This window comes from Mandrillus leucophaeus, unplaced genomic scaffold (genome assembly GCF_000951045.1).
Source record: "Mandrillus leucophaeus isolate KB7577 unplaced genomic scaffold, Mleu.le_1.0 Scaffold472, whole genome shotgun sequence".
Lineage (NCBI taxonomy): Eukaryota > Metazoa > Chordata > Mammalia > Primates > Cercopithecidae > Mandrillus > Mandrillus leucophaeus.
This window is the reverse complement of record NW_012105054.1, coordinates 1,591,687-1,602,680: the sequence shown is the minus strand read 5'-3', so window position 1 is coordinate 1,602,680 and position 10,994 is coordinate 1,591,687. Positions and strand designations below refer to the sequence as shown.

The 10,994-nt window shown below is 36.8% G+C and overlaps 1 long non-coding RNA gene across 1 annotated transcript; it reads right to left on the bottom strand.

Moving 5' to 3' along the window:
* Nucleotides 1–4,197: 4,197 nt before the first annotated feature.
* LOC105550236 lies at nucleotides 4,198–4,659 on the bottom strand. Its single transcript, XR_001007671.1, has 2 exons — nucleotides 4,537–4,659; nucleotides 4,198–4,450 (listed from the first exon to the last, which is right to left on the bottom strand). It is a non-coding gene; the product is annotated as an uncharacterized LOC105550236 (long non-coding RNA).
* Nucleotides 4,660–10,994: the final 6,335 nt, after the last annotated feature.

Sequence of the window (10,994 nt, the reverse complement as noted above, 5' to 3'; positions counted from 1 at the left end):
AAAAATATAATATTTAGGTCAGAATTAGAGTTAAGTGTATTTTTAAAAAATGATTAAGGCTTGGTTGTGAGAAATATTACCTGTACCAGCTGGGAAAAATAATGTCGCCACTAACTAAAAGATAATTAATTTAGGAGAAGGTGTTAAGAGAGGGAGAGTAAGGAAGAGAACAGTTAAGAAGAGGCAGAGATGAGGGCAGTAGTAAAAAATCTCTAAATTTTTAATTTATAGCCAAAACTCTTCATGTGTAAATTTGTATCGATTCAGATGCAGAGAGGAAAAAAAAAAAAAACCTTTATTTTATAAATATCAAAGTACATGCTTAAAGCCAAGTTTTTATCTAGTTTATTCTAGTATTTAGCTTGCCTAGAATAGCTAATAAATTATTCATGTATGTGCTTTTGAAAATACAGAGCCTTATTTTTACAGACTTGTGTGAAGTTGGCAAATATTTTGAAAAAAGGAAAAAAGTTTCTAATAATTGGGAACAATTACATTAATTAATATTTTGTAAAATATTGAAGCTTTTAGCCCTATGTCAATTTGTAGATTAAAATAAATTAATTATAGGAAAGGAAGATATCAGTGAGAAACCAAAGATTACAAAAGATGGTTTAGCTCTCCTTGAAAAATATACTCAGTTGGTATACTGTAACACTTGGCTATATGTAGGCAATGTCACTACAGGGCAAATACACTTACTGTGTTCTAGAGGCCGCCCTTTCTTATGCAGAAAATACAATAAGCACTGCATGAGAAGCTTGAGAGTGGATTCTAATCAAGGTCTATTGACCTTGGATATCATGCATGTGGGAAGGTGGGTGTGGTGAGAGAAGTGTTAAGGCAAGAGTAGATGGCCATGTTCAACTTTACAAAATTTCATGGAAAACTGGCAGTATTTTGAACTGCATCTTCTTTGGTACTGGTACCTGCAGAAACAGTGTGAGAAATTAAGTCCTGGTTCACTGCGCAGTAGCAGAGATGGTCAAGGATATGGAAAAAGCAGAAATTTGCAAAGAAAGCTGATACCCATGTATAGTTCCCATTCATCTCAAATACATCTGCTACCTTTTTAAGCTAAGTCCTAGACATATCGGGGATAACATAGGGGTTGATTAGTGACCACAGTTATCAGAAGCAGAGAAATGTAATTCCATATTTTATTTGAAACTTATTCCATATTTTAATTGGATATTGAATGATTGGGTTATCAAACACCCACAAACTTTAATTTTGTTAAATTTATATGGCTTTGAAATAGAAGTATAAATTGCTACCATTTTTTGATAACATTGAAAGATAGTATTTTACCATCTTTAATAATCTTGGAAAATACAAGCCCTGTGAACAATCACCCTTTCACCTAGCAGCATGAGGCCAAAAGTAAAGGCTTTAAATTCTAACATATGGGATTCTTAGTAGTATGTTTTTTTTTTTGAAACCAGGGTGGCTCTATCTTAGCTTACTATCTCCTCGCTCTTTCTCTAAGGCTAAACTCTAGGCTCTTAAAAATCTGCCCACACCAATCTTAGAAGCTCTGAAAAGGATTTGTCTTCAAATATCTTTTAATAGTAATATGTATTTTATGGACCAAATTGACATTTTCTATTTTTATTTTTCCAAAAAAGTCAGGTGAATTTCAGCACACTGAGTTGGGAATTTCTTATCCCAGAAGACCAACCAATTTCATATTTATTTAAGATTGATTCCATACTCCATTTTCAAGGAGAATCCCTGCAGTCTCCTTAAAGGTAGAACAAATGCTTTTTATTTATTTATTTTTTCACCATTGTGGGATTGGACTTTTAAGAGGTGACTCTAAAAAACAGAGAACAAATATGTCTCAGTTGTATTAAGCATGGACCTATATTATCATATTCACTTAAAAAAATGATTTCCTGTGCACCTTTTGGCAACTTCTCTTTTCAAGGTAGAGAAAAACTTAGTCACCCTGAAAACCCACAAAATAAATAAAACTTGTAGATGTGGGCAGAAGGCTTGGGGGTGGACATCGTATGTGTTTAAATTAAACCCTGTATCACTGAGAAGCTGTTGTATGGGTCAGAGAAAACGAATGCTTAGAAGCTGTTCACATCTTCAAGAGCAGAAGCAAACCACATGTCTCAGCTATATTATTATTTATTTTTTATGCATAAAGTGAATCATTTCTTCTGTATTAATTTCCAATGGGTTTTACCCTCTATTTAAATGCTTTGAAAAACAGTGCATTGACAATGGGTTGATATTTTTCTTTAAAAGAAAAATATAATTATGAAAGCCAAGATAATCTGAAGCCCGTTTTATTTTAAAACTTTTTATGTTCTGTGGTTGATGTTGTTTGTTTGTTTGTTTTTATTTTGTTGGATTTTTACTCTGTTTTTTTGTTTTGTTTTGTTTTTTTTGCATACTACATGCAGTTCTTTAACCAATGTCTGTTTGGCTAATGTAATTAAAGTTGTTAATTTATATGAGTGCATTTCAACTATGTCAATGGTTTCTTAATATTTATTGTGTAGAAGTACTGGTAATTTTTTTATTTACAATATGTTTAAAGAGATAACAGTTTGATATGTTTTCATGTGTTTATAGCAGAAGTTATTTATTTCTATGGCATTCCAGCGGATATTTTGGTGTTTGCGAGGCATGCAGTCAATATTTTGTACAGTTAGTGGACAGTATTCAGCAACGCCTGATAGCTTCTTTGGCCTTATGTTAAATAAAAAGACCTGTTTGGGATGTATTTTTTATTTTTATTTTTATTTTATGTCTTATTTATTTTCCATGATCAACTTTGCACACATATTGACACATCCTTTGCTGGGTGATAATTTTGTTTTTACTGTAATTATCCAGAAGAGGATGAGAAACAGACTGAATGTGGGAGAGAACAAAAGCTGGAGTGAGAGAGCTCAAGTAGAAAAAGAATAGATATTGCCATGGCAGAGGCTGTTAATGGGCTGCAGATGCTTGGATCAGCAATATTTATATTTTATTCTTTTGTTGATTTCCCATTTCTTCAAGTGTAGTGGCAACTACTCACAGGAAATAAAGAGATATTAATTCCTTCCCTCCCTCTTTCCTTCTTCCTCCTTTCCTTTCCAGTTAGAAAACTGGAAATGCATGGAGCAACTAGAGCTAGAGAACTATATACATGGGGAAAAAATGTACTTAGTCTTATTACTGGGACCAACAGAGTTGGAATTTGGAATTACAAAAGTAAGGTCAAACATTAATTGATAGGTCGACCTTTTCTTCTCTAGTTTTTCTCTATTATCTGTGCCCATCTCAGAGTTTACATGGAGAAAGTAAGCTCCACAACTGCTCATTTGGACCAGGAATGTCCCATGTATCGCCTCATTTAATATTCACATATCATCGTTTTAACCACCCTGCACAGGAGTTATTGCTGCTTTTACTGATGAATCTGAGGCATGGTTGAGTAACATTAATTGGAATTAAAATTCCAACCCAGGTCTATATTCAAATCTAAAGTTAATTTTCTTTTTGTTCTTCCATAATTGCATTTTTGTGTTTATTTTCTTATGTAGTGAAAAAAAAGGGGTGAGTGGACTGAGTGTTGAAGTCACTTCTAACTTTTTAACACAGAGACACTTCATACCCACCATATAGTTCACTGGCACTTATCTTGAAGTGAAATGCCAACTTCATGCAAATTTATACTAAACCCTTTTTAATTTAGCAGGAAAGTTTCGATTTTTAAGTTAGAAAATGGGAATTGTTAGTTTTGCTTTATATTTATTACTTTGCCTTATCTTGCTATTCTCATATTTTGCTAGGGGTATTCCAAAGTACTTTATTTTACTTTGTGGGCAGTGGGACATTTGTGTGTGCGTGTATGTGTGTGTGTGCCTGCGGGTACACACATGAGCACTTGCATTAGCTTTTATTTCCTGCCAAGTTTAACAATGAATACATTTTAGGGACGAAGTAAAAACTTCACTGAATTATAAACGAGTAAACTTGTAATGAAGTTTATATGGATATTATCATAATCAAGGTGAAAATTACTGAAAGAAAACAAAGTGAGGTATAGAAAAATACTTTGAATGTGCATATATATGTATATATATACACATACATATACATGAAGTATATGAATATGTGTGTGTATATATGATATCTATACACATACATGTGGGACTGAGAAAGAGAATGTGTCATCATTTAACATCAAAATCCATTTCATATAGGAGTTTAATCCTTTCTTAGAAAACAATTGTCTGAGGAGTTGTACAAATTGAAAAAAGGGAATAGAACAGTGTAATAATTCTTTTTTTCTATCAAATCAAGTGCCAGCTCCTTTAATAGTATTCCAGTGTTTCTACATTAATCCAACATCAAGTCTTCTTTCAGCCATAATAAGTCAGGATTCATTAGAAATTCTCCATTACACCCTTTTAGGCTTTTGTTAATTGTTCTTAATTAGTGCCTACAGTAAGAAAAACAGGAAAGGCAAACTGTCCACAAGCAAAGAACCACAGAGCTGTTTCAGGCTTCTTAGAAATGAACAATTGCCCCGTTTGATGATGTCCAGTTTCAAGAAGAGCCCATAATCCTGGGCGTTCCACCATGACTTCAAATTCTCTCAACAGACACCAGAGAAGCATTTTTCCTGCAGAAAGCTTGGCAGTTGAAATCTGGAGGTGGTTTTGGGAAATATTAGGCCAACTGAGTGAATAAAAATGATGAAGAATGTTTTTTGGTTTAGCTAACTTCTCTTCAGGAAGACGTCAGGGGAAGTGTTGAGAGAAGGTCCCATCATTGTCAGAAAAAAGCAATGAGCCACCTAGGGCTAGAGTTAATTTCCTACTGTAATTCTTGCTGTCATGGTGGTGGTGGTGCCTGCATCACTGTTATGTGGCGGACCCAGTGTTCTAACACAAATACTATAATGTGGCAACAAAAGTTCCCATGGAATACGCCTTTCATTAATGAAGTTTTTATCAACACAGTTGAGTTCCCCAGCCTAAACCATTTAAAAAGTTTGGTGCTTACATGGGATAAAGGCAGTCATTAAGGGGAAACTCTTCCATTGTGAAAGGAAGAAAGGAAAAAAGAAAGAAGGAAAAAAAGACAAACCGTGCTAATCTATGCCAGAAACAGGCAGGCCTAAGGCAGGAGAATGACAAAGCATTGTGCTTCAAAGTGTTTATTGTTACAGCTTCCAACCACTTTGAAGACAACCATCAAACCCTCCTAAATGAAACCAAGAAGGCTTCTTGCCATTGATGTGACAACAAATGTTTGTGTTTCATGGCAGATCTACTTATCCCTCAAAGACTCTAAGTTGTCAGTACATAGGATATTTTTTAAAGATAAAGCTAATTTTCCATCTTAGTAATCATATCCTAAATGTGATCTAATTGCCAACCAGATGAAATGCTTAGGTTCTCTCAGTGGCATACATTTAGTAACTATTAATATACCAAATATTATGGGGTTCACACTTCTGAAGTCAACTAACTTCTATGTTCTCAAAAGAGTGAATTTAAACCAGTCTCCATCAGATCATGGACTAGCCCATACTGCCATGAAGTTACTAATGGCCTCAGATTGAAAACATGGAGTAGGGGAAAATAGTCCTTTCCTTTTGGGCTTTGGATAATAAGATATGTATTACAATTAAAAATTAGCTAATTGGGCTGGTTGAATCATTAATTTAACCACTGTATGAAAACATTCTGGGGTAGAGGACTTAAGAGTGATCTACAAGCTAAATACGGTCAAGGTTAACAGATAGAGTGGCTTTTTGATTACTTTAAAGAGGAATGGACAGCAAATGTTAGCTGGTCCAACCAATGTCCCCAGCAAGCCAAGTGTCAGCAGCTTCAAAGAAACAAGACAAGCTTGCCTTCCTTTTCCTAAGACAGCAAGTTCCCAGTCCGCCACCTGACCACCCCAGCTTACTCCTGCAATTAGGCATCACCAGTGAGTGAGAAAAGGTGATAGGTGAACAGCTTTTATCTTTGGGCTTTAAACATTTTACAAACCAGGGAATGTAACCTTAACCCATTATTGTATTGAACAAGCACACATTTATGATTCTGACTCAATTCATCCATCACCCAGAAGACTGATTTTCAAAGTAATAATCCCAGAATTGATAGTAGATGGATTAAGCACTGAAAGTAAATTTTATAGAAAAAAAATCCCTGTAATAAACACCATTCAGGTGATCGTATATGGGAAAATAATAGATGCAATCTAGAAGCCATGAGGCCAAGATCAAGTGCCTTTCTCTATCCTCTACTGTAACTTAGATGTGTCAAAGAATAGTCTGATGAAGGCATGGGCTGGCCTTTGGGAATCAAATTGCTTGAGATTTCGGCCAGGTGCAGTGACTCAGGCCTGTAATCCTAGCACTTTGGGAGGCTGAGGTGGGCGGATCACTTGAGGTCAGGAGTTTGAGACCAGCCCAGCCAACATGGTGAAACTCCGTCTACTAAAAATACAAAAATTTGCCAGGCATGGTGGCGGGCTCCTGTAATCCCAGCTACTCGGGAGGCTGAGGCAGGAGAATGGCTTGGACCTGGGAGGTGGAGACTGCGTGAGCCCATTGCACCACTGCACTCCATCCTGGAGACAGAGCAAGATTCCATCTGAAAACAAAACAAAACAAAACAAACAAAAAAACAAATTGCTTGAGGTTTTGTGTTGTTGTATTCCTGAAGGAGTAGGCGCCAGGAGAAAATAGGGTAGGGAAAGTCACATCCTCCACCAGTCAGGCTTCAAGGACTTACGCCCAGACTAGTAGAGAGATGGGCTGCAGGCAGCAATGGAAGAATCCTTTTACATCAAGAACTCAATGTAAAGGGGGCACTATTGGTCCCCAGGTAACAAATTGTGATACTCTTTGGGAGAGGGGAACATTTTCTCTGATTTTGCTTCAAAAACAGCATCATGGATGCTGCATGAAGAATAGGCAAACAGCTTTGGGGGATCTGGGAGAATGGATCTTCCCCAGATTTTGGCATTCACAAGGTATCCCCTGGAAGTAGTGGTGGTGTGATGGATCTCCATGAGAGTGGGGCCCACGTGAGATGCCTGAGGGTTCCCAGACATAAGCTTAGAGATGGGGTATGGAGCTGACTAAGGTCTGTCTGTTGAGGCGGTGAGGCAAGAGCTAATGAAATTGGGTCCATTTCACTTAGTATAACCTTGTCTGCTTTTACAGACTTGTAAGAGTGGAAGGAACTCCATTTACAGTAGAATCGCACACAGTGACACAGAAAAGTGTGGTAGGTCCTTAAAGAATGTTAGTTGAACCCAAATTAAAAAAAAAAATTACAAAAGAATTTGTCTTACAAATGGAGATCTTTACAAGCAACTCATTTTTTGATAATTTGAGTGATGAACCTTAGTCAATTTGAGGGAGATTTTGTGTAAGACATGAAGCCCAGGAAATAATATCTATGAATTACTGAAGGAAGGAGTTAGACAAAGTTAGCATCCAGACTTGGAAACAGTGCCTCCCCGACTAGGGTAGCTGAGAGACACTATCTACAATGTGTATGAGTATACCACATATTTATTTTAAAAACTCCTATGATGGTATTATGTGCTGGACATTGTTCTGAATGTTTTAAGCCTTATAAAAACTCTATGAGGTAGAGCTTCTGCCCTGGCTTTTTCAAAGGTGGATCTTAGCCACCATTCCATAGGTTAGAAAAACAAACTGTTTTGGCAAAGAGAAGTGCAATAACTTATTCAAAGTCAAACACCTATGATGTGAAAGAGCTGGGGTTCAAACCCTAGGAACCCCTTTACCAACCATTGACCTTCAGCCATTTGTCCTACTATAGTCCACCAAGAGCATGATTCCTGCTCCCCCATAAGTCTGCTGATATCACAACTGCATCCTTCCACTTCGATATATAATTTGCATATTTACAGCTGATACAGCCAACTACTTATCCGGCTGGTGATCTACAGAGAGGAGGCACTAGTGAGGAGGAAAGAATGCTGGACCACGAGTCAGGAAATCCAAGCTTTATCCTTTCTCAGTCACTAAATAACTCTGTCACTGTTACATTTACATTTTTCGTTTCAATGTCCACATCTACAGAAAAGGCAGAGTGAGACTCTCTCAAGCGTGGTTCAGCCTTAAGACACTAAAATGCAAAGTAGCTAGACATGGATAAGACATGGATCTCTTGGACACAGCTTCTGCATCTCTCTTCGTAACAACAGATCTTATCACAAGGACCTACCTAATCTTCAGACATATTTTTAAATGGATTGTTACTGTGTGTTTGATGCCCCAATAAGTACTTTTTGTCGTAACAGCAACAACAGTAAAATATTTGACTTCAATACTTGCTGTAGGACAAAAACAATTGTCAAGACGATTCAACCAAGTTGACTAGAAAAATTACTGCCGAATAACCCATGTTGCTTTTAAAAAAGAGATTAAAACAAAGAGATGAGGTTTGAATACATGAAATGTGTTTCACACTTAGTTACGATTAGACAGATATGTTCAGATATAGCTTTCTATTTTTGAGTGGGTGTGTTGTCCAGCTATCTTTTGCTTGCGTTTCTATATTTCTGGGTCTGTATTTTGCTTTGTGCATCATTGGATTTTAATCTCTTTTCTCTTTCATTCTCTTGATAGAGTTTCTGCTTCTATGTTTTTCTTTTCTATCATTCTTCATGTTTCTAGAGAACATTCTTTCTTTGGCTCCTAAAAGCCAGAAAGGAAGGTCATTAAGAGTAAAACTACTTGGACAGGGAAACTTTAAGATGGGACTTCATTCTTTAATCCAGAAATTCTCCAACTTTAGTGTGCACAGTCATCTGGGAACCTTATTAAAAGTATTAAAAATAAACATTCTGTGCTTCACCCACCAGAAATTTTGAGACAATAGATCAGGAATAGGACCAGACAATCTACATTTTTGTAGAAGTTCTGGAGTACAGACTTAGTGCTTTCATTTTAAAAATTATTCAACAAGTAAATAGAAGAGGAGGCCTCTGTGAAGATGAGGTTGTAGTTTTTTGTTTTTGCCAAAAGGTAAAGGTAGACCAACTAGAAAAACTGAAAAATGCCATACTGTATTGGTGACCCTGAATTCTTCTTTGGAAGCAAATAAATGGAATGTTAGTATGAACTGGCCAAAGCCACATTTGTTCACATCTGGGTATTTCCTCTGCTCAGATAGTCTTTTCCAGGTTCATGGATAAGAAGTGTGAGCACATAGTATAATGACTGCAGAAGTCGACATCAAAAGATTATTTACTGTGATCTAATTAGAGATGCATAGGGTTTTAAATGGTATGTTTAGAACTCAGTGATATATTTCCACCTCTGTTTTTTCTTTAGATATAAGATAAAGATAATTTTATTAATTGTATAACTTTATCTTAGAGAAATGTGAACTTGGTTTTATATGCATGATTAATATGGAGCATTAATTAACATTACTAGAAATTGTGTATGCATGAAGAAGTAGGAGATGTGTTGAGTCCTAGAGTGAGTACTAAATGTATTTCATCCAGGCTGTCTTTTTACTCAATGATGTAACCTTGAACTATATCCTTTGATTCTAGATTTATTCTTCTGTAGGGTGGAGCCAATTATACCTATTTCGCTTATGTCCCTGAGGTGCTGTTAGAGTGAGCTCATGTCAAACCGCTTTAACAATTTAAGAATCAGAATACTGATGAGTATACTCCTTTCATTTCTTTAATCCATAAACACAATTTTCCAGACCATTGATTTGGTTCTAATCTTTACTTTTTTAATTCAATAGTTGAATATTATACCCAAACCACCTCAATGAACCACTGAGAGATGAATTTATGATAAAGAAGCATAATCTGTTTGATATGTAATTTTTTTTTGTTTGTTTGTTTTTGTTTTTGTTTTGAGACAGGGTCTCACTCTGTCACCCAGACTGGGGTGCAGTGGCACAATCTCAGCTCACAGCAACCTCTGCTTCTCAGGCTTAGGTGATTCTCCTGCCTTAGCCTCCCAAGTAGCAGGGAAGCAGGGATTACAGGTGCGTGCCGCTATCACTGGGGTAATTTCTTTTCTTTTTATTTTTTTTTTTTTGAGACGGAGTCTTGCTCTTTCACCTAGGCTGGAGTGCAGTGGTGCGATCTTGGCTCACTGCAACCTTCACCACTGCCCAGGTTCACACCATTCTCCTGCCTGAGCCTCCTGAGTAGCTGGGACTATAGGCGCATGCCATCACGCCTGGCTATTTTTTTATATTTTTAGTAGGGATGAGATTTCACCATGTTAGCCAGGATGGTTTTGATCTCCTGACCTCATGATCTGCCTGCCTTGGCCTCCCAAAGTGCTGGGATTACAGGCATGAGCCACCATGCCCGGCCCCCACTGGGCTCATTTTTGTATTTTTAGTAGAGATGGGGTTTCACCATGTTGTCCAGATTGGTCTTGAACTCCTGACCTCAAGTGATGCACCTACCTTGGCCTCCCAAAGTGCTGGGATTACGGGTGTGGGTCACCATGCCGGGTCTGATATATAGTTTTCAAAGTATGATAAATACACTATTTTCAATGTAGTTCTTAAAGAATGATAGTGACCATGTGACACAACCTTGGTTAAGTTGTATTTCTGATTGCACATTTTTAAACCTTGAGTGCTGTATTTTCCGTAGTGTTTTCAAGTAGAGCCAATCTCAAAGTCTCTTTGGATTCATATGCTACATATTTACCATGACCCTCTAATGTAAAGTCATTGGAAATGCACTTATTGTAGACCTGTCACTTCTCAGAGACCTACAACAGAAAACTTTTCTCCTTGAAAAGGTAGAAGGGCCCCTTTGGCCCATTGAGAGAGTACATGCTATTAGAACAAGTGAAGCTGAGTTAACTGTCAGGAGAGGAAAGTGTTGGTAGATGTTTCTGATCGTTATAGTTCTACATGCTGTAATGTTTGGCTTCCATGTATTTTTTTTTTTTCTTAGCAAGTGAATTTAAAAATAAGTAAATAAAATCAAATGTA